This window comes from Artibeus jamaicensis, unplaced genomic scaffold (assembly GCF_021234435.1).
Source record: "Artibeus jamaicensis isolate MK-2021 breed Jamaican fruit bat unplaced genomic scaffold, CSHL_Jam_final contig_233, whole genome shotgun sequence".
NCBI lineage: Eukaryota > Metazoa > Chordata > Mammalia > Chiroptera > Phyllostomidae > Artibeus > Artibeus jamaicensis.
The window spans coordinates 38,997,376-39,017,794 of NW_026521486.1; the positions used below are offsets into that span (position 1 = coordinate 38,997,376).

Here is a 20,419-nt window from a genome sequence, read left to right on the forward strand (position 1 = left end):
TTTATTTATTTATTTTTAGAGAGATGGGAATGGAGGTAGAAAGAGAGCAAGAGAAACATCAATTGGTTGCCTCCCACACATCCCCAGCTGGGAGCCTCACCTGCCACCCAGGCATGTGCCCTGACTGGGAGTTGAACTGGCAGCCTCTCTGTTTGCAGGACAACTCCCAACCCAGGGAGCCACACTAGTCGGAACTGTTGATGGTTTCCTTTGCTATGCAAAAACTTTTTAGTTTGATGTACCCTGGTTTGTATTTTTTCTTTTCTTTCTTTTGCCTGAGGAGAGAGATAAAAAAAACGTTCAAGATTTTACTGCCTGTGATTTCTTCTAGGACTTTTATGGTTTTGAGTCTAAAATTAAAATTGTTAACCCATTCTGAGTTTGTTGTGTATGGTGTTAGAAGGTGGTCTTCATTTTTTTGCACATATCTGTCCAGTTTTCCCAACACCATTTACCGAATAGTCTATCTTACCCCATTATATGTTTTTACCTCCTTTGTCAAATATTAATTGATTATAAAAGCATTGGTTTATTTCTGGGCTCTCAAGTTCCTTCATCCTTGCAACCATTTTTTGAACTCTATAGCTGATGAGTTGCTTGCTTCCATTTCATTTAGCACTTTTTCTAGAAATTTTTCCTGTTCTTTCATTTGGGGCAAGTTTTTTTGTCCCCCCATTTTGGCTGCCTCTTGGTGTTATATGGACTTTCCGTGACTCCCAGTCTTGACGGGTTGGCCTTATGTAGCGGGTGTCCTGTGCAGTGCAGTCATGCTGTTCTCTGATCACCTGATCTGGGTACTCCAGGAATGTCCCTTTTGTGGGCTATGTGTTATAATTGAGTCTTAATTACTTTGGCCTGTTGGTGGGTGAGATCCACTCCCGGGCTGGCCGACGGGGAAGGACCCCACCCCAGTCTGTGAGCTGCTGTGCAGGGGCCAACCACACGGGTGGGATTCCCCACAGCGGGGTCTGGTGCCTGCTGAGATCTCCCTCTGGATGTGTTGCTTGTGGAGCTATTTGGATCATACTCTGATGTTGTTTGAAGTTGGCCCCTGGGGAAGGATTCTAGTGCAGACCAATGTCAGACGCTCCCTGTGACTGTCCCTGGGCAACCTGTTTGGAGCTACAAAGCAACCCACAGTTTGTGACCACCTCTGCTGAGCCTGGGAAGGACCAGACTGCATACCATAGATGGTTTTACCAGCACCAGGCCCAGGGGCACACCAGCTGAGGTCCCAAGGCACTGCAAGATCGGCCTCTGCCTGCTTCTGCCTGCTGGCTGCTCGTTGGACTGAGTCACTGAAAGAGCCCCTGGCAGGACTGAGGGAGGGCTCTGCACCAGTCGGGCATGTGAGGGAAAAATAGCCCCTCATTGAGCCACACAACTTAGTCTTTCCGAATTCTGCCCAGACCTTGGCAGGAAAGAGCCACCAGGAGTCAGGAGGGTGGGGCTGCCAGGAGCCAGGAGAGTGGGGCTAGCTGACCTGCTTCGAGGGAGAATGGCTACTGCCCCAAAGCCACACAACTCAGTCACTGACACCCCGAGTCTGCCCAGACCTCCACACCCTGGCCCAGGCAGCTGCCTCCTCAGCAGAGTACAAGCTCTGCAGGGTGGGGCAACAGGGAATCCGGAGCTTGGGGCTCTTGCTTCCCCCCAGGCTGATGCCCTATGGAGGGGAGTGCTCACCCAAGACGCTGGCATCTGTGGGTGCGGGAGGGGGACTCAGCACAGGGGTTCTGGCAGCTGTCCCTTCAGTTCTCTCTGCAGAGCCACAAACTCCAGTCTCTCCTCACACAATTCCAGTCCTCTCTGCCCTCCCTCTGCCAGAGCCCAGGGTGAGTGGTTGCAAACTAGATTTTGTTCATTCGCCCTTTAAGAAGGCCCTTGTGTCTCTGGTAGACTTCATCTCTCTCTGGTGTACAGAATCCCTGCCAGTTTTCAAAGCCAGATGATATATGAGCACGTCTTCCTAGCTCTGGTGCTCTGGGCCAGGGAGCCCGGCTTGGGGTTCAGACCCCTCACTCTGCAGGGTGAACCTTTGCAGCTCAGATATGCTTCTGGAACCTCAGTTGCCGTCTGTGGAAGTGGGGCCAGCCCTCTTTACACCTCTGCCCTTCCTGCCAGTCTCAATATGGCTTCTTCCGTAAATCCTTGGTTATAAGACTTCTCCTCAGCTAGTCTTCCATTGGTTATTCAGGTTGATTGCTCTATATTTTAGTTGTAATTCCAGTTTGGACCTGGGAGGAGGTGAGTGTAGCTTCTACCCAATCTGTTACCATCTTGGATCTGATGTCAGTATTTTTTAAACCAAAGAGTTAAAATAATTACTTTTAAAAAGCAATGTGTGTACTGTGCAGTAGAAACATGGAGGCTGGGGCAAAAATATATCCTTCAACTGTAATTAAAACTAAAAATGTGACTGGTACAAAAGCAGATTACTTTATACTGTGGATCTTTGTTGAGTTGCTCCCAAAGCCTCCAAGGGTCAGGGAGACAAGTGAAGAATCTCCTGAAAAAGCTGATGTGATCTTGGTCTGCATTAACAGAAACTTTGTCCAGAATGTGATGATAAATGTCAGTCTGTCCACTCCTGGAAGATTGTGTTCTAGGTACAGTGATCCAGGGACCAGTGCGAGTCAGATACAAGGATACAGAGCTCAGCTTCACACGAAGGACCTACCTTAGCGAAGTCTAAGAGAGAGTGAGAGTAGGTGGGCTTTCTGGGGAGGGACCCCCTTGTTGGCTAGTGGAAGTATTTAAGTAGAAGCCAGAAAGCTACTTGGTGGGGATGTTGAGGAAGCGAGTCAGGCGCTTAATGAACTTGGAACAGAGGTTGTCTGAACTGCTTTCAACACCGTGACTCTGTCATTAAGTGTGCTGTCTCGCTAATACCACAGAATTAGAATAAAGTCCTGATGACTGTTCCACCAGTCCTGTGGTTTGTTTTGCAATGAATGCTTAGCAATTAAACTCTACAGATAGAAAGAAATCCTGGAGAGATTAGCCGTCTCCCATCTAGAGCAGAGATTGCAAAGTGGTATCTCGCGGGTAGAATCCAGCCCAGTGATCGGGAAACAGTGCTGTAGTGAGCTGCTTCTTTGTTTATTTTTAGGTAAGGAGAGACAGATTTTAAAAGTCTGGCTTTCAGGTCTTTCTCAAAAAATGAAAAGATTTCACAAAGTACTTGGCCTGCATTTCTGCCTGACATCAGACGTCTGGGGCTGAGTGGTCTTTCCCTTTCAGAAGGGGAACGGGTAGCCAGTGGGCCACGGTCCTCACCAGTCCACCTCATCCGCACCATCTCACTGCACTTCCCTCATTTGCATCATCTGTCACCTCCTTGTTGACAGTTGAGTTTGGACTTCTGAGCTAGATGCTGGCGAGGGGGGAAAAATCAAGGAGAAAGGAAAGTCAAGAATGCGAGGTTAGAGGAGTTGGAGGAGCATGGCAGAGCCTGAGGAAGAGCCCTGGACTAGGATTAAGAGGGCACAGATTTTGTTCTGAGTTCCACCTCCTGTACCTCGAAGCCTCCATTTCTTCATCTACTAAATAGGATGTTTATTTTTGAATAAGATAGTATATGCAGGACCACTTGGCATATAACCTTGCCCAAAGTACACATTTTAGTTAGCTGGTTAGCTAATGTCTCTCTATGTTCTCCTATAAAACCTAAGGCAACTGCATTGTTCCCCTGTTCTGTAATTATTGATTGTCATGTCTGCTGTTTTTCTTTTAAACTAGATTCTTTTTTTTTTTAAGAGAAGTCTTTTTTTTTTTAAAGATTTTATTTATTTATCTTTAGAGGGGAAGGGAAGGAGAGAGGGAGAGAAACATAAATGTACGGTTGCCTTTTCTGTGTCTCCTGCTGGGAACTGGCCTGCAGGGAACCGGCCTGCAACCCACGCATGTGCCCTGACTGGGAATCAAACCGCGATTGTCTGGTTTGCAGGCCTGTGCTCAATCCACTGAGCTACACCAGCCAGGGCTAAAACTAGATTCTTTATGTCTCACTCCACTTTATATCAGCTAGCACTACACTTGGCATTTTGATGGGTAAAATAATGGAGTGAATTTTGAGAATGGGGAAGAGACTGCAGAAGGGGGGTAAGCGACCAGGCTTCTCTTCCTCAGGTCCCCCTGGCTCCTTCCCCACATCCTCGGGCTCCTACCTTGGCTGTGAACTCTAATCACTTTGGACGGCTGTCCTTCTGTTCTTAGCGGGACCACTCTGTGCCCAGGTTGAAATTCTTAAGAAGTTAAGGAGATGGTTCTTTGATAAACATACCCTGGTTCTTTATTTAGGAGCTTGTTATGATGTTTTCTTATAGCTCCGGAAATAGCTATTGATGCCTGGGGCTTAAGTATCTTTTTGCTTTATCATGACTCTGGTTTTCCCTGAATACTTAGTATGTTAACATTGTTTTTGTACTCACAAGGTATTTTGCTTTCATCACCGAAGTGTTACTCTCAAATATTTACCGTAGTGATTCAGTACTCATATATATATTCTTTCTACATTTCTCAAAAAGGAAAAAAGTCATAGAGGAGAGGGGCACAGTAACGTGTAAGGCGATGCACGTTCTGCTGAGACATCTGATCTGATCGCTTTAGGTCATACCAAGCCTTTCATGCTTAGTGTCAACGTGGGTAACCTGTGGTACTTTTTGTTACTGCATCATCATGTACTTGGTTGTATCTGTTTGCTCAAATGGCCTCTTTTGTATGTTTCCCAGCAGTGTCACTGTAAAAAGGGCTCTAAACCTTATCAGGAAACCTGGGGTTTAATTCGTATTCTCTTCTTATTAGCTAGGAGGCCAAGGCCAAACATTGAAACTGTGAAAATTGCTAAATTGTGTTTGCTGCTTATCACATAGTGAATATTATGCCAAATATTTAATACATCCTATCTCAATGCTCCCAATAGTCTGTAAAGTAGATGTTTTTATTATTACTTCTATTATAGAGATAAGAACATTGAGTCAAATAGATGAGGTAACTGTCTAGATCGGGATCGAACTAAAATTTGAGTCAGGCAGTATGACTTCAAAGCTTGTATTTTAAAAGTAATGACAGTAATACCAACAACAATAATACTGCTGTAGTTGCAGAAGTAATAATTTGGACTCACGTAGAGCTGGTTATGTATTAAGTAGTTCTCCCGTGTTTTACATGTATTAGTTTGTTCTAACTTAGTGAGCTGTGCTTTCTTAGATCATACAGTTATTATGAGTATTATAGATGAATATGTATATATGTATATGCGTATATATAAAACTATGGAAATTATAAATTATATATATGTACATATTAATGCTATGGAAATTATGAATTAATGTCCACACATGAGAATGAAGAATTCTGTGATTTTCAATTAATTCATATTCTTTAAAGTGACCAGAAAGGTAGAGTTTTCTGCAGGCAGGAAAGCTACATGTATATTAATTTCATAAACAGTATGGCAGTGGTAGCTTGTTCCTTCTTTAGTAAGTTTGCAGTTCAAATTCCATTTTATTTAAAACTTTTTACGAGATAGAATTCACACAGTGCTATTTATTCAGCAATTGTGTTACAACTTCCTCACGCAGTTGTAACTTGTTAGAGGGAGGGCTAATTACCTGTTCTGAGCCCTAGTCCCTGCTGGTGCTGAGGTGACTGCTTTCACTACACTCATTTACCTTTGCTGCTGAATTAGGTGGCAGTGCAGCGCCCCTTGTTTAGCCATATTCTCCAACACAGACTCACTCTGCTTCTGTAAAATTGTGTTTATTGACCATCTCTGAGAATTCTTAAGGCAGTAGTTTTATGGCCCCTGCTGTACTTTTTCTTTTTGTGTGCAGCATGATGAAAAAATCAGTGTGCTCCGTGTTCCTCAACGAGATGGCAAGCTGCTGGAGACCTTTTCCTGCCCCTTATACGTAGTCACGGCTCAGTACTTGCTGATTGCCTCTCAAGTTAAGAATTATTTTTATAGTGGCATATGGCAGGTTAAAAAAAATTCTAGTAGTGAAAAACTTGTTGGCCTGTATCCATTTTCAGATTTTTCTAAAAGGTCTCACAGCAAATCAGAAGCAGCGGAACCATCTGTCCCTGTGCCCAGGAGGGATCGCAGCAGTCCGCCTTCGGGTCACCCCGGCTTTGTAGAGGCTCGCCTTGCTGCGCTGTAATTAAGTCAGCCCGTGGGAGTCCCTGTGTGAAGGGGGCCCTGCCCCTGCTGGGTGAGAGCCACTGCCTTTGTGTCCCATGCCATGTCTTTGTGGAGTGGGTAATTTTCATTCCTGCACGGGTCTCGATTTCACAGCAGGATCTGCTTCCGAGAAGCAGCGTGTTTCCCTGAAAACAAATGGTGGATGAATTCTTTCTCGAGAATATGAAAAAACTATTCTAAATAAAAGCTTTTCTTAATTCGCATGTTCAAAACAATGCTAAGTGTTTGTAATTATATTCCCATTGAGTTACTCGGTTCACTGGCTTCCTTCTTGCATTGTCAAAGATGGGTTTTCCCCCCATGGCAGGGAAATTTTATTTAAAATGTATTATTTTAAAAATGTTTGAAAGTCAAGAATACATACTTCTTTATAAACCTTTCAGTGTGGTCTGAAAGCAAGGGTATAAGTGAGCTGGTTAGAGCTGGATTTGAATACCGTCTGTTCATCTTTTCTTATTCTCAGTTTCCTAAAGCCCGTGTTCCCTCCTTCAGCCAAAGCACCCCCCCCCCCCCCCCCCGGCTCATCCATTTCCTCACCCTCTCACCCCTCCGTCTTGCCAAACACTCTCCTTCTCGGTCTGGTACCCGTTTTAATGGTAGACAGACTTTCTTGTGTCTCACTTAATCTCTTCCCGGAATATGCATTCCATCTCTTCAACTTGGTTTAGTTGCCTCCCCCTCCAGCCCTTTGTAAAAGATACGGCCCATTTTTTTTCACACCCCCCACAATACGAGAATCCAGACATGGTGTCATTCCCCTCCCGCCTCCATTGGAACCGTCATTATTCTCTGTAATAATAATTATAGAGAGTGATATTTATTATTCCGTTACTCCTCTATCATTGCCTTTACTTTCCCTTCACATTCTTGCATTTTATTCTATTTTGACTGAATAATTCAGGGGGAACGACTGGAGCTCAAGGAAGAACTAAGATGTGGGGGGTGCAGTGAGCAGTCCAGTGCGCATGGTGTGCGGGATGACGCTTTCACTTTATGTGAAAACCCGTGACTTCATTCATAAGCACTCAGTTCCGACAACATGGTTGAGTACAACGCAGGTCCAAGAATGATAACATAAGTTTGGATGTTTAATTTAAGGGTAGAAATAATATTCCGTTGGTGAGATGCATATTTTCACCATGAAATGTCTGGTAGAGCAAGTCAAATGGTCCTCAGTTTTCCAAGAACCATTCCGCAACACTTTCTTTCTTTTCTTTTTACACTGTTACTTATCCAGCTCCTACACCAAGGACATCATATTCAAGGGCAGGAAGGGGCTGCAAAGTGTTTAGTGTGCGCCTTTCCTGATGCCACATTCACTGGTTTCCAAAAGTGAACGGGCCACACAAAGGCAACCACGACACTTTCATTTCTGGGCTGGAGCTTTGGGAAGTCGGTGATTGCTCCAGGGATTTGTGAAAAGCACAGGCATATTAGAAGTGTAAATTAGGGAAAATGCTGGAATTTACCTGTGCTCACAAGTGTCAGTAATAAGTGTTAATGACCTGAACACAGAAGAAATACAAACTTACTGCCTTCTATTTAAAAAATTTTTATTTAAAAGCTATTATTTGTTTGTTTTGAGACAGAGGTGAAAGCGGAGAGAGAGGGAGACAAACACCAGTTGTGGTGGTTGCCTCTCATACACCCTGACCCCCCCCCCCGCCCCCCAACTCCACTGGGCACCTGTCCTGCAACCCAGGCCCTGTGCCCTGACTAGGAATGGAACTGGGGAACCCTTTGGTGTGCCAGCAATCCACTGAGCCACACAAGCCAGGGCTATTTATTTTTATTTTTATTTTTGATTTGAGAGAGAGAGGAAGGGAGGGAGAAAGAAAGGAAGAGAAACATTGATGTGAGTAACATGGATTGGTTGCCACTCATATGCTCCCCAACCCTGGATTGAACCTGCAACCTAGGCGTGTGCCCTGACTGGGAATCGAACCAGTGCCCTTTTGGTTTGCGGGATGATGCCCAACCGAGCCACACTGGTCAGGCCAAATCTACTCCCTTCTTTTCCACAAAACTTCACTTATTGGATAGATAAAATATGGTGTACCATGCTATTTTGAAAATTTTAATTATTAATAAGTTTGAACAATTTTTTCCTGTTTTTTACCCATTTAAAATTCATCTTCTGACAAATTGTTTTTGGTGTGTGTGGCCTTCTTATGAAACTGCATGACAGTACCTTCATTGAAAGAAGCGCCATAGTTTGAGAGTATCTTTATTTTCTAAGCAGTCTATTTATTTGCTTAAATGTTTGTAAGAACTGGATTATAAGTAAAACCCAAAATGTCGATGAATGAAATTTTTTAGGTAACATTTTACCTATATTTCCTCATTCTCACAGCGGTACATACTCCAGCATGTGTAGTTTTGGCATTTGAAGAAACAGAACTAAAAGAAAAGACGTAACTGTGTCTGCAGCATGGTATACACCATGCGGAGGAAATGCAGAGACTTAAATTCAGGGATCAGAAACTCAGAATTTTTCAGTGTAATCGAAATCTTCCTTAGAATTTCCTAAGACTCAGAGAGGAAAACACATTAGAAAAATTTATATGGTTATCTTCTCATCCTGTACACATCCCTCAAGGTCAGCCTCTTATGTTACCCTTTGAGGGGATAAAAGTTCCAAACCATGGTTCTCTGTTTCACTTCTTTTCCATTAGTCGAGTGGTTACCTTCTCTGAGCGCTTGGCTCTCTTCTGTGAACATACGGCGCTCCATCTGCCCTCTTCCAAGTGGGGATTTACAGTTCAAAGAAGACAGTGTTTGATCTTATACTCCCGTCTCCATTTCTTAAACTTAAGAAAGTGGAGTTATTTGACATCTCATGTGTAGCCTATTCAGAATTTATATTTCTGATTCATTTTTTTGTCACAATATCTGCTTTTGACCAATTTGTCGTGTTATTTGTTAAGCTAAAAATATATGAAAAGATATCTCAGGATAGAATCCTGTATTTCCAATGCCCAATGAGAAATCTGATTTAGAGGTCCCTCCTTCGGACAGACTTGCATAGCACCTACCCCGGTATTCTGTACGTAGTGGTTTTCTTGACTCCGCCCCCATTCTTTGTAAGCTTCCCGAGTCGGTGTCCTTGTTGGACTTGTTTCTGTCTCTCCCCAGAGTCTAATACACGGTAGTGATCAACAAATGTTTTTTGAGTGCAGGAGCTAAATCACAGTTTAGTTCATTAAAAAAGGTATAAATCTCATTATTTTTGATTTTACTAAGCAAAAGATGTGGTTGTAGATTTCTTTTAGATAGGGAGGAAAAGTTATAATGAAAACACATTATGTCCTCCTTCTGCAAAACGGTCAACTCTCCAAGTACCACTGGGCAGGACCTAAGAAATAATGGGCGGGCGTGGGGCACAGCTGAGACTGTGGAGATGGTCAATTAGTAGGAATTGTCCAAAATTGATATTTTCATTGGTCAAAGATGATAGGATATTGCCATTTCACATGGGTCAGCCTAATATTGTAAATGGAAAGGTGTGAGTGTGAGAGCTTAAAATTTAATCTATTTCAAGAACCTTTATTATCTGAGAACTGACATAGAAAAAGTCAGAGCAAAATGAATTCATGTAAAAGTGAGGACCAGCACTTCACAGTGAATAGTCAGGAAGAAAAAAGGAGTGATTGGAATCCTTTACAGACACACATAAACATGTGAAACTGTGTTGATAAAAATAAGTCAACAAGTTCTTCCAATTAAAAATGAACGGCTTGTTGTTATCTATGGCATAATTTACTTATTTTCTACAGAAAGCCACATTGCAATAGCCTTCACTTCGCATCTGGCACTTGCAGCATTTCTTTGAAGAAATCACAAACTGAATTTGAGGGCTTAACTTTTCCAAGTCTTTAAAAATATTTTATCATTAAAGTTATTTTCTTAAGGAGCATCCAATATATAGATAGGCTTTCTTATTTTCTTTTCATCAATTTTGTACCACCTAATGCCACCAGATCCTTATGTGTCAAGGCCTGTGAGTGTCACTGGGGCCGTCCTCTGTGAACCCCATGAGATAGTGCTGGCGGCAGGAATCGAAGTTTCACTGTGAGTTCAGTTGGTTGCCTTTGCTGTGTCCGCAGCTGTGCTCCCGGAGACTTACCTGAGTCTCCAGTCTGTAAATAGTTTTCTCTACTCCACCCATTCCCTTTGTCCTTGTTTTTCTTTCTTCTTGGCAGTAACTATCTCCTGATTTTATTTTTTGTTGTCCTTTGTTTTATTCCATCCAGTTTACAGAATGTCTAGTCTGCATAAAACAGTTTAAGCTGTGAAATCAACCATAGACGAGTATACAAAAAAGTGCACAAATATGCAGCACAGTTTAACGAATAATATAAAGCCACTGTTGTGCCACCACCCAGGGGAAGGGACTAAAATATTGTGAATGCCCAGAATCCCCCTTTATGCCCTTCCTGCATTGCAGTTCCCCCCCCACCCCCGTAGTTTTGTCATAAGTTTCTTTAAAGAAATATTTATTAAATTTATTGGGGTGACATTGATTAATAAAGATTAATCAGTTATGTAGATTTCAAGTGTATGATTCTATAATACATCATCTGTATATTGTATCGTGGGTTCACCACGCAGTCAAGTCTGCTTCCGTCACCATTGGTGCCCCTATACCCTCTTCTACCTCCCCATTTCCCTTTTCTCTAGTGCTCACTGCACTGTTGCTTGAGGGGTTTTTCTGTTCTTAATCCCTTCACCTTTCTCACCCAGCCCCCAGACCCCCTCCCCTCTGAGAGGTGTCAGTCTGTTCTCTGTATCTCTGAGTCTGCTTCTATTAAGTTTGTTAGTTTATTTTGTTCATTAGATTGCACATGTAAGTGAAATCACAGTACTGGACTTTCTCTGACTGGCTTATTTCACTTAGTGTAATACTCTCCAGGTCTAGCCATGCTGTCCCAAAAAGTAAGATTTTCTTTTTTCTTTTCTTTTCTTTTCTTTTTACAACCAAGTAGTTCCATTGTATAAATATAGCACAGCTTTTTTATCCGCTCATCTGCTGATGGGCCCTGGAGCTGCTTCCACGTCTTGGTGACTGTAAATAACGCTGCACTGAACATGGGGGTGCGAGTACTCTTTCAAATTAGTGTTTCGGGTTTCTTCGTGTATATTCCCAGAAGTGGGATTTCAGGATCAAGGCAGTTTAATCTATTTTTTGAGGAAATGCCATACTGTTTTCCGCTGTGGCTGCCTACTAATATTCTTTCATAGTTTTACCACCTGTGGTGTGGTTTTGTCTGTTTTTGAACTTCACACAAATGGATTCATATTGTACACATTCTTTCATGCCTTACTTGCTTCATTTAATATTTTTTTTGTGTGAGATTCTCCAGGTTTTTGATATAATTGTAGTTATTTAATTACTCTGTCGTATCACATGGTATGACTATACCACAATCTATTTATCTACTCTTTGGTTGATGGAGTTTTGGGTGACTTTCATTCTTTGGGTCATTATGAATAGTGCTGTTAGGAACATTTTACCATGTTCATGAATTTCTACTAATATAATGGCTGTGGCATAGAATATACCTGTCTTCAGTATTTTTCCAAAGTGATCATACCAATGTATATATTATCCACCACCAGTCTTGTATGAGAATTCTCTACCCTCACTATCATGGGTGTTGACAGATTTTAAAGTTTTGCTTATCTGAGTGTATAATGATATCCTATCATAGTTATAATTTGCATTTTCCTGATTACTTTTGAGATTGAACAACATCTCATGTTTATTTGGATTTCTCATTTTATGAAATGCCTATCTAAATCTTTAGCAATTTGAAATATTAGATTATCTTTTTTTAATGGTTATGAGTTCTTTATACATATTCTTGATCCTACTCCTTTATCACTTGTATGTGTTACAGATATCTTCTACACAGTGGGTTGTCTTTTCTCTTTTTGTGATGTTCTTTGATTAAAATTCCCAATTTTAATATGATTGAATGTCTCATTTTTTCCTTTGTTGTTCATGTGTTTTTGTGTCTTTAAGAAGTAATTCTCTGCTGTCTTGTATATAATTTTAGTCTTCTACAGTTCTTTCACCTTCTGTTCTGTAAGTATAAACAAATCTTTGAACCCGTGGTAGTTGAATTGAACGTGTGGAGGTTGAGCTCATAAATGATTCTTTATAAAGTATTAGCATATCACAACAGGACAGTGGCTATTTTGCTAGCAAATTCTAATATAGCTTTTTTCCTTTCCTATTTTTGAAAATGTTTTTGCTAAAGTAGAAATGAATATATACAGGTATAAATCTCTAGTAGGCGTGAATGCCAGACATTATGGTTTAAACCAGCAGAATATACCTACTTTTATTTTTAGAGGGGGGAAGGGAGGGAGAAAGAGAGGGAGAGAAACATTAATATGTGGTTGCCTGTCATGTGCCCCCAACTGGGGACCAGGCCCACAACCCAGGCATGTGCCCTGGCTGGGAATTGAACTGGCAACCCTTTGGTTCTCAGGCCGGCACTCAATCCACTGAGCCACACCATAGATACAAAAACATTTTGTCCAATAGCATCTGAGTTCATTTGGGCCAAATGAATAACCAGGAGATATTATACAGTAAAATTAATCTACTTATGGTAACAGCACTTAATAACTGCTTTCATTAATCAAGGTGGGTTTATGTATTATCTACCTGCATAACAATGTCCAAGAAAAATTATCTACTAAAACCTTTCATGTAGTGAAGGGGATGAAAATTTGCCACCCCCAAGTGTGCCTTTTGGGATATTGACTTTAAGCTGGTTATTAAGAAAAAGAAGACTCAGGAAGAACCTGTGACGCTCCCCTTCCCTGTCAAAGGGGATCAGATGGAAAGACCTGTTCCAGGAAGGGAACTGTAGCATTTTGAACTCAGTGTGGTGCACAGGAAGGACCTGGGCAAAAACCTGTTCTTCTGGATTCCCAGCATCCTCTGTTTCTGGGTTGTCTGGCAGGAGTTTGTTTGCCACGAGCTTGCTTTCTCCACTACCAGTGCGTGGCCTACTTCCACTTTGAAATCACAGGCCCCCGCCCCCCTTCTCTTTTTGCCCAAAATGGCAGGTAAACCTCACCTGCCCAGTGCATCTTTGGGTCTCCTGTTCCTATGGACCACTGTGTATACTGGTAAAATAAACTTTGGAGATTTTCACCTGTTAATCTGTTTCATGTTTATTTTACTGTTAGTCCAGCTAGAAGAACTTAGAAGGTGAGAGAGAAAAACTGTTTTTGTACCCCAACAATAGCAAGTTAAGCTCTTGTTTCCTTCGTAACGATTAGGATTGAAATTCTTAATCCAAACTGTTCAGAGTCACTTTCTCTCCACCTGTTTCGATACTTACATTCCACTCCCCTGCAGCGGAGGCCAAACTGCATCATCAGTCATCTCAGAGCCCTGAGCTCGCTCTCTGGGAGAGAGATTGGTATGTCCCACATACCAAGCCATCCATTCCCTTTTATGGACAAATACCAATGGCAGTAGTGTGGGTGGGACAAGTGCCATTGTCCCTCATCTAGAAAAAGAGATGGATGTCTCCTGATGGTTGAATAATATACATAGACACAGAGAGAGACCTGATTTTTCTTGAAAACAGTATTTTTAATTCTCATCAATGTTTTAATCAGTGCCACTATGCATATATTATCTCTGCATATTTTAGCACCCTGTGTTGGATTCCTACATATCTGGGCTTTGCTTCAGCTAAGGGACTGAGTGAATTAGATAGGAATGAGGAAGTAAAGGAGCATTAATGACAAGGACATCCATTGAAAGCATGAGGAAGGCTCTCTAGCATGTTTATAACAAAAAATGGTGGAGGGCAAGGTCATGAAAAGGGACAAGGGGCAAAGTAGGAGGGATGAAAAGTTTCATCTGTGCTATCAAAATCCTATGTTTATAGTTTCAAATCCCATTTCTTCTTTTGACCATAATTTATTGAGTGTCAGTTAAATTACCATGTACTGTGTTAAGCCCAGCTATTATACAGGATATCCTGAAAATCTTTAAATACCTCCTGGTGTTAGAAGAGGGAAGGAGGATGGAGATGCTAAAATAGTTATAATTTATTATTATAATACGTGATAATGCAGAATGCTTTGGAAGCACAGAGAGACAATAAAATGCACAGAGAAAGCAGTTTTTGAGCTGGATCTTAGAGGGCAAGTTGATAGAATTTGATGATCCGTTTGATTTGAGGGGTTAGGGAGATGGAGGGTTGTTTTGTGTGTGTTTATTTTAAAGCTGGAGTGAATATTATTTCTATAAATGCAGGGTTTTAGGGAGAAAGGCTTAGAACAAAGTTCTACAAGACAAATGATTTCTATTTTCTGTATGTGTATATATCATGACAATTTGTTTGTAGAAACAAACACTCATCCCTGTTCATAAATTATTTGTGTAACATTTACCTTTATCCAGCCTGAGTTGTCAGCTTTGGGCTTAGAGGGTAAGGAGCCAGTTTCTCCTTTAGTGGGTGTTTGGGTGGAATGGTTTCAAAGAAGTTTCTTTCCCTTGGTTCTTTTTTTTTTCTTTTTTTCTAGTTCAAGGATCTCGATTAGAGCTCTCTGCTTATCTCATATCTTCTTAATCAGTTAATGCCCAGGAATTTGATATTAGAGACATATGAGACTTATTTAATTTTTGGAAGGCATTTTTTTAAATCACAAATACCACTGAAGGCCAGTTTAGTTTTGCTGAGATGAAAATCACTATCATAATCAGGGTCTTAGATCTAGCAAAATAGAGCAACATCTGATAAAGTGAAGAACCGAGCACTGAACAGTTACACTGAGAAACTCTTATTTGTCCCACTAGGCCTTTTTTAGTGTCTGTGGTGGTATTAGACCCATATTATGCATCGGTTGGTAGTAAGTCTACTTCGAACTTGATAGACAAACCAAAGAAGAAGTCAGTTGTGTGTTTAGTCAATTGTAGTAGCAACTATGTGTCCAATAAGTGTTTACAAAGCAACTACTATATGCAAAGCACTGTACTCGGTGCTAGCCATACAAAGATAAGCAAAACAGGTATGTGTCCTGCCCTCATAGTACTCAGAGTTCAGTGGGAAAAAGGGAATTAATCAATTTTCCATATTTACAGTATAATTACAGATGACATACACATAGAAACAATTTCTGTCACAATCCATTTATCCTTCCCTTTCACTCTTCTTCCTAATTAAACCATTTGCACTGTCATTTGTCAGGCTTATTGAGCAACCGGTTCTTGAAACATTTTAACAATCACTATTAGAAAAAAATTACCATTGGATAGTCACTCTCACATTTTGGCTAGTAGTACCTCACTCCCTCATGACTTCCAGATTTTCATCTTGGCAAAGCAGGTGGATGGAGAGGCCATGAACTGAAATACAGAACACGGGAGGAGAGATTGGAGATTAAGTAAAATAATGGTTTGAACACATTGCCTTAGGAAGCTGTAAGACATCGGAGGGGAGGTGAAACCAGTGAAGTCAGTGTTCCTGCTGCCTGTCACTAGCAGAACCAATAAGCAGAGACAGGGATTGAATCTTTATGGGCGATCTGAGAATATGACGGGTATGCACCCTAACAGACCATCTTCCATCTCCTTTCAAGCTAGCATTTTTTATAAAGAGGAAAAAGTGTACTAAGGGATTTGGAATTCAGGAAAGAGCTTATCAGATAAAAGCTGCAGTCTGGCAGTTTCCCTAGCATCCTTTCATCTCTTGAGCTGTGATTTTTTTATCTGGATCCTGGGCCCTGTGTCCTGGGTGATTTTCTTTATCTGTGTCCTGGACGGCAGGATGTCTCTCCCGGAACACAATGGCTGGGTTATCACCTGGATTGCTTTGGTCTCTTCGGGGCACAAAGGTCGAGTTGCGGTGGTCTTCTGGAGCCAGGCGACAGTATCTGCAGTTCCTAACACACTAAATTTCTTACATATATTAACTACTAAGCTTCTTAACTATTAACCTAAAATTGTAATTTTCCAACCCTCGAGTTCTCCCACCAGAGGTACCGAATAGGCTGGTGCAGATACACCTCTGAGTCTCAGGATTGGCTGATATAAAAGCAACCAAGTTAACAGTAAGGAACCATTAACGTGTATGTTGCTCTGGTCATGCAATATGTGATTTCAGGTGGTTGCCTGTAAGTCGTCCTCGAGGTCAGGGGAGTAGTGTGAGATGTAAACAGAGGAAGAAGGCAAATTTTCCCTATACGGATGGTGTCCTGGGAGTGCAGCCCTCCAGGGCAGGGGAAGAGGAGGCAGGAAGGCCTGAAGAGTGTGGTGAGGAGCTAACCACAGGAGGACCAGGAGGACCAGGGGACCAGAGGACCAGGGGCTTAGGGAAATCAGCACAGAAAAGCCTCGAGAAGAAGAGGCCAAGGAGACCCGCACAGGAAAGCAGCCGGTTTGGGGGTGTGGCAGGAGCGAGGGCAGAGAGTTCTGAATCCTGCAGTCCACAGCTCTCATTGCACTAAAGGGATGTGGGGGGTGGGGTTTTGTTTCCTTTAGACACTATTTTGGATATTTGACTATTAGACAGGTTCTTACTTCTTGGTAATTACAATTTACTGAGAAGAATTTCTTTGTTAAGGATAAATGATTTATGAGTAAAATCATTCAAGTTCATTTTTTACTTCACTGGTCATTTAATTTTTAAAAAAGATTATATTTATTTTTAGAGAGGGGAAAGGAGGGAGAGAGGGAAATATCAATGTGTGGTTGCCTCTTGAATGCCCCCTACTGGGGACCTGGCTCACAACCCAGGCATGTGCCCTGATTGGGAATCAAACCAGTGACCCTTTGGTTCACAGGCCAGCACTCAGCGCACTGAGCCACACTAGCCAGCGCTAATTTTTTTTTTTAACATGGACTTCAAGGCTACTTACTTTCTTTATACTCTCTCTATGGTGACAGTTTTTAAAAAGCTTTTTCAAGTTTTCTAGAGACATGAATAAGCACACGATAATTCAGTGAATGTGGGCAATAAGTACGTGGGTGTGCCAGTGAAGTGCCTTCCATGAATTTGCAAATAAGGAATAAAATAAACAAGGGGCCGGAGTAGCAAAGGAGAAATCTGAAAGAGACAGAATGGCTCCAGGTCAGCAAGCTTTGGCGGCAGTCTAAAAAAAACAAATTCATAACTGTATCAAGACTGCAGCAATCAGAGGCAGGGATGTTGAAAAAGGGAAGCAGGGAACAAAGGGAATCTGAGAAGCGGTTTTGGCCGTGGGCACTGAGCAGGGATGGGCGCCCTGCCCGGCCCCTGTAGTGGTCAGTTCCCTGATAGGTCTGTGCTGTGGCGACAGACACCCTGGGGTCTCAGGTCCTGATGCAGTTACTTTCCGATCAGGCTAGTCTCTTCATTCTGTTTCTGTGCTCCCCCAACTGGTGCCTGGTTAGCTGGTTGCTGGAGAGCTTGCCTGTGAGGAGAGAATGAGATTTTCTTACGGACGTCCTTCCCTGACCTCTTGGCACGTGCATAATTTTCATTGTATCTGAATATCTTTTCTGGTTTTGTGCAGAAGTCTCCCATGGGTTCTGTTCATGTGCGAGAGCATCTGTGAACTGACTGAGTCTGGAATGGGATATGTTCCTGGTCCATGGCTCACAACCTGAGTCAGGCCAGGGTCACCAAGGTGTGTCCCTGTCGAGGTCTCTTGGCAGGCAGGTGGGCGCTTGTCTGGAGAGACGTCTCCTTGTCACTCTAAGGCCTTCCACCGGGAACTTTTATAGGTCACTGTGACTTTTCTAGAAATGATAAAATTTAATGTAGCAAGATTTAAATTTGTAACTATAATGATCTGAAACAGATATTCTCTAATGTGGAGTGAGTATCTGGTCATTTGCAGGCATGTCATGATTGTCCCATATTGCTTTGCGGCTCCTTGTGCAGAACTGCACGGGCCACGCCATTTCTCTGTGGCCAGATCATCCGAGTAAGGAACCCTGGTGCTGCTAACCATGTATTAACTATAGATTTTGGGCAATACTGTAGTCAGTATTGGTCATCAATAAAGATTTTCTCTGTAGTGATGGGCCGGTCTCTTATGAACGATAGCATTTATACAACTATATGTTCATGTGGGTCGTGTATAACTTAATGCATGTAAATTTGTAATAGGTTACATAGGTCACACAATTTAATAATTCAGTCTGCCTTTTATATGTTTCTATATGTTTTATAGGAGAAATAACTTCTGAAGTCAAGAAATAGATACCATTTCATGTTGATAAATTTCTGTGCTTCGTCAAAGAAGCATTGTCCGACAATAATCCGAAATGTAGAACAGTAAAGTTGGGGCTTTAAGTGTTGTAGGTGATCCAAGACAAAGGCTAGTGTCAGAGTTTAAAAGATGCAAAGTAGACTACAGGTGAAACACTGACCCTGTCCGACTTGGGAGAATTCTGGTCACGTGCTCCTCACAAAAACAAGCAACCAGTTTGGGATTCCCCGATAGCCTGATAGATCATTTTGGACTATCTGAAGGGTTATCTATGGAAATAAGAGAAAAAGCACATTGTTTCTTCTTGACCTTGAGAATGTAGCCTGGGTTTGCTCTGTAAAACAGGAAGATCCCAGGAGGCGCCCAGCGAACTTTAGAGAGGCCCGTGGATGAGGATAGAGGTTAGAAGAACTGGGCTCGGGGGCTGAGCAGGGCGAACGATGACCTGAAGAGTCACCCAGGTGAGATTCTTCTCTTCAGCTGTACGAATGCTTGGCTTGTTAACATCTCTAAATTCACGTCCTTGCTTTTCCGTGCTGTAGACAGGTGATATCCAGGGCTGTGTGTTGCACTTTGTGAGTAGTGATGGAAAGGGCACCTGTGACAGTATGCAGTGCACGTCTGCACAGCCTGACACAGGGGCCTTGGGTTGCTCCGCGACAGTGGTAAGTGTGTGATACTCTGACAGCCACTGGAGGAGAGGTACTCCAGTATCTTAAGAAATAAACAAGAATATATAGGCTGTTGTTTTGAGATAGTAGTCTAAAGAGAAAGACTTTTTGCATAGGTAAAGAGGCAGACAAGATTCATGGTAAACTCATTGACTCTTCAGTCTGAGCATTTCCATGTCATTTTCATTATAGCCCTTCCTTGTAATCTTAATATAAACTGTATCCAGACTTCTGGCTCAGTGGATTCAGTGCCGGCCTGAGAACCAAAGGGTCGCCGGTTCCATTCCCAGTTAGGGAACATGCCTGGGTTGTGGGCCAGGTCCCTGATTGGGGGATGTGCAAGAGGCAACCACACATTGATGTTTCTCTCCTTCACTTTCTCCCTCCATTCCCCTCTCTATAAAAATAAATAAAATCTAAATAAAATAAAAAAAAACAAAAACAAAACGGAACCAAGCTTCTGGTAAATCTTTGTACTTTCCCAAATACTCCAAAGAATATAGTATCCACTGGTTAGGCATCGAAGCACATGGTGGTGACATTGTTCGGAAAGTGGTAGCAGACACACACAGTTTGCTTAAAGATGTGAGATTTCCTTGATGTACAAGAATACTGAGATTTACCTGACTGGAAAGGTCTGCACAAAGCAGGTGACAGTATAGCATGTTCCAACCCAGAGTTACTGGGTCGAGCTCCTGCAGAGCCCACAGCACAGATGTGGAACGGCCACTCGTGGAACCTGCACAGATTCCGCTAGTGGGCAGCCACTCACCTTCTCCCTTCGGTGGTCTTCGTGCCCAGTCTGCCGCTCTGACTGTCCTGGAGCTTCTGGCCGCGCGCCTGCCTGCTCACCTGGTGCAGCTCGTTGATGACTTGTATACAAAGTATGATTATTGGATGATGGCACAGCTTGGCCTAAATCATGTAACATTTTTTATTCTTGTTAGTTTTGAGACATGCACATGCCATAACATAATAAGTTGCACAGTATTCATTGCAAGACTACATGAATTGAAGGTCATGTTCCCAGGCATCCCTAGGCTTATCACAGTACATTATGGTGACTTCCTATTGGGTGATGAGTAACCGAACTGGATGAGAACTCCCTCGGGAGTTTGTGAGCTACAAGGAGAAAGGACCAGAAGTGTCAGTGGTGGTGGCAGAGGCAGCGAGAAGGAAGAGGAGCAGATCCTGGGAGCAGCGGAGTGAGAGCACTGAGTCACAGAGTGAGGAAAGTCCAAGTGGACCCTGGGGTTGGCGGGCCTCCCTGCCTCCTCCCGCACAGCTGCTTCTGCCTTCCCTGCCTCCGGTT

At 42.5% G+C, this 20,419-nt stretch overlaps 1 protein-coding gene and 1 non-coding gene across 8 annotated transcripts in view; one reads left to right on the forward strand and one right to left on the reverse strand.

Annotated features, from left to right (window-relative positions):
- BICD1 (BICD cargo adaptor 1) overlaps positions 1-20,419 on the forward strand; it is a 177,962-nt gene that overhangs the window by 19,353 nt on the left and 138,190 nt on the right. The window lies entirely within an intron of this gene.
- Positions 7,426-7,559, reverse strand: LOC119045138 (small nucleolar RNA SNORA13). Its single transcript, XR_005081739.2, has one exon. It is a non-coding gene; the product is annotated as a small nucleolar RNA SNORA13 (small nucleolar RNA).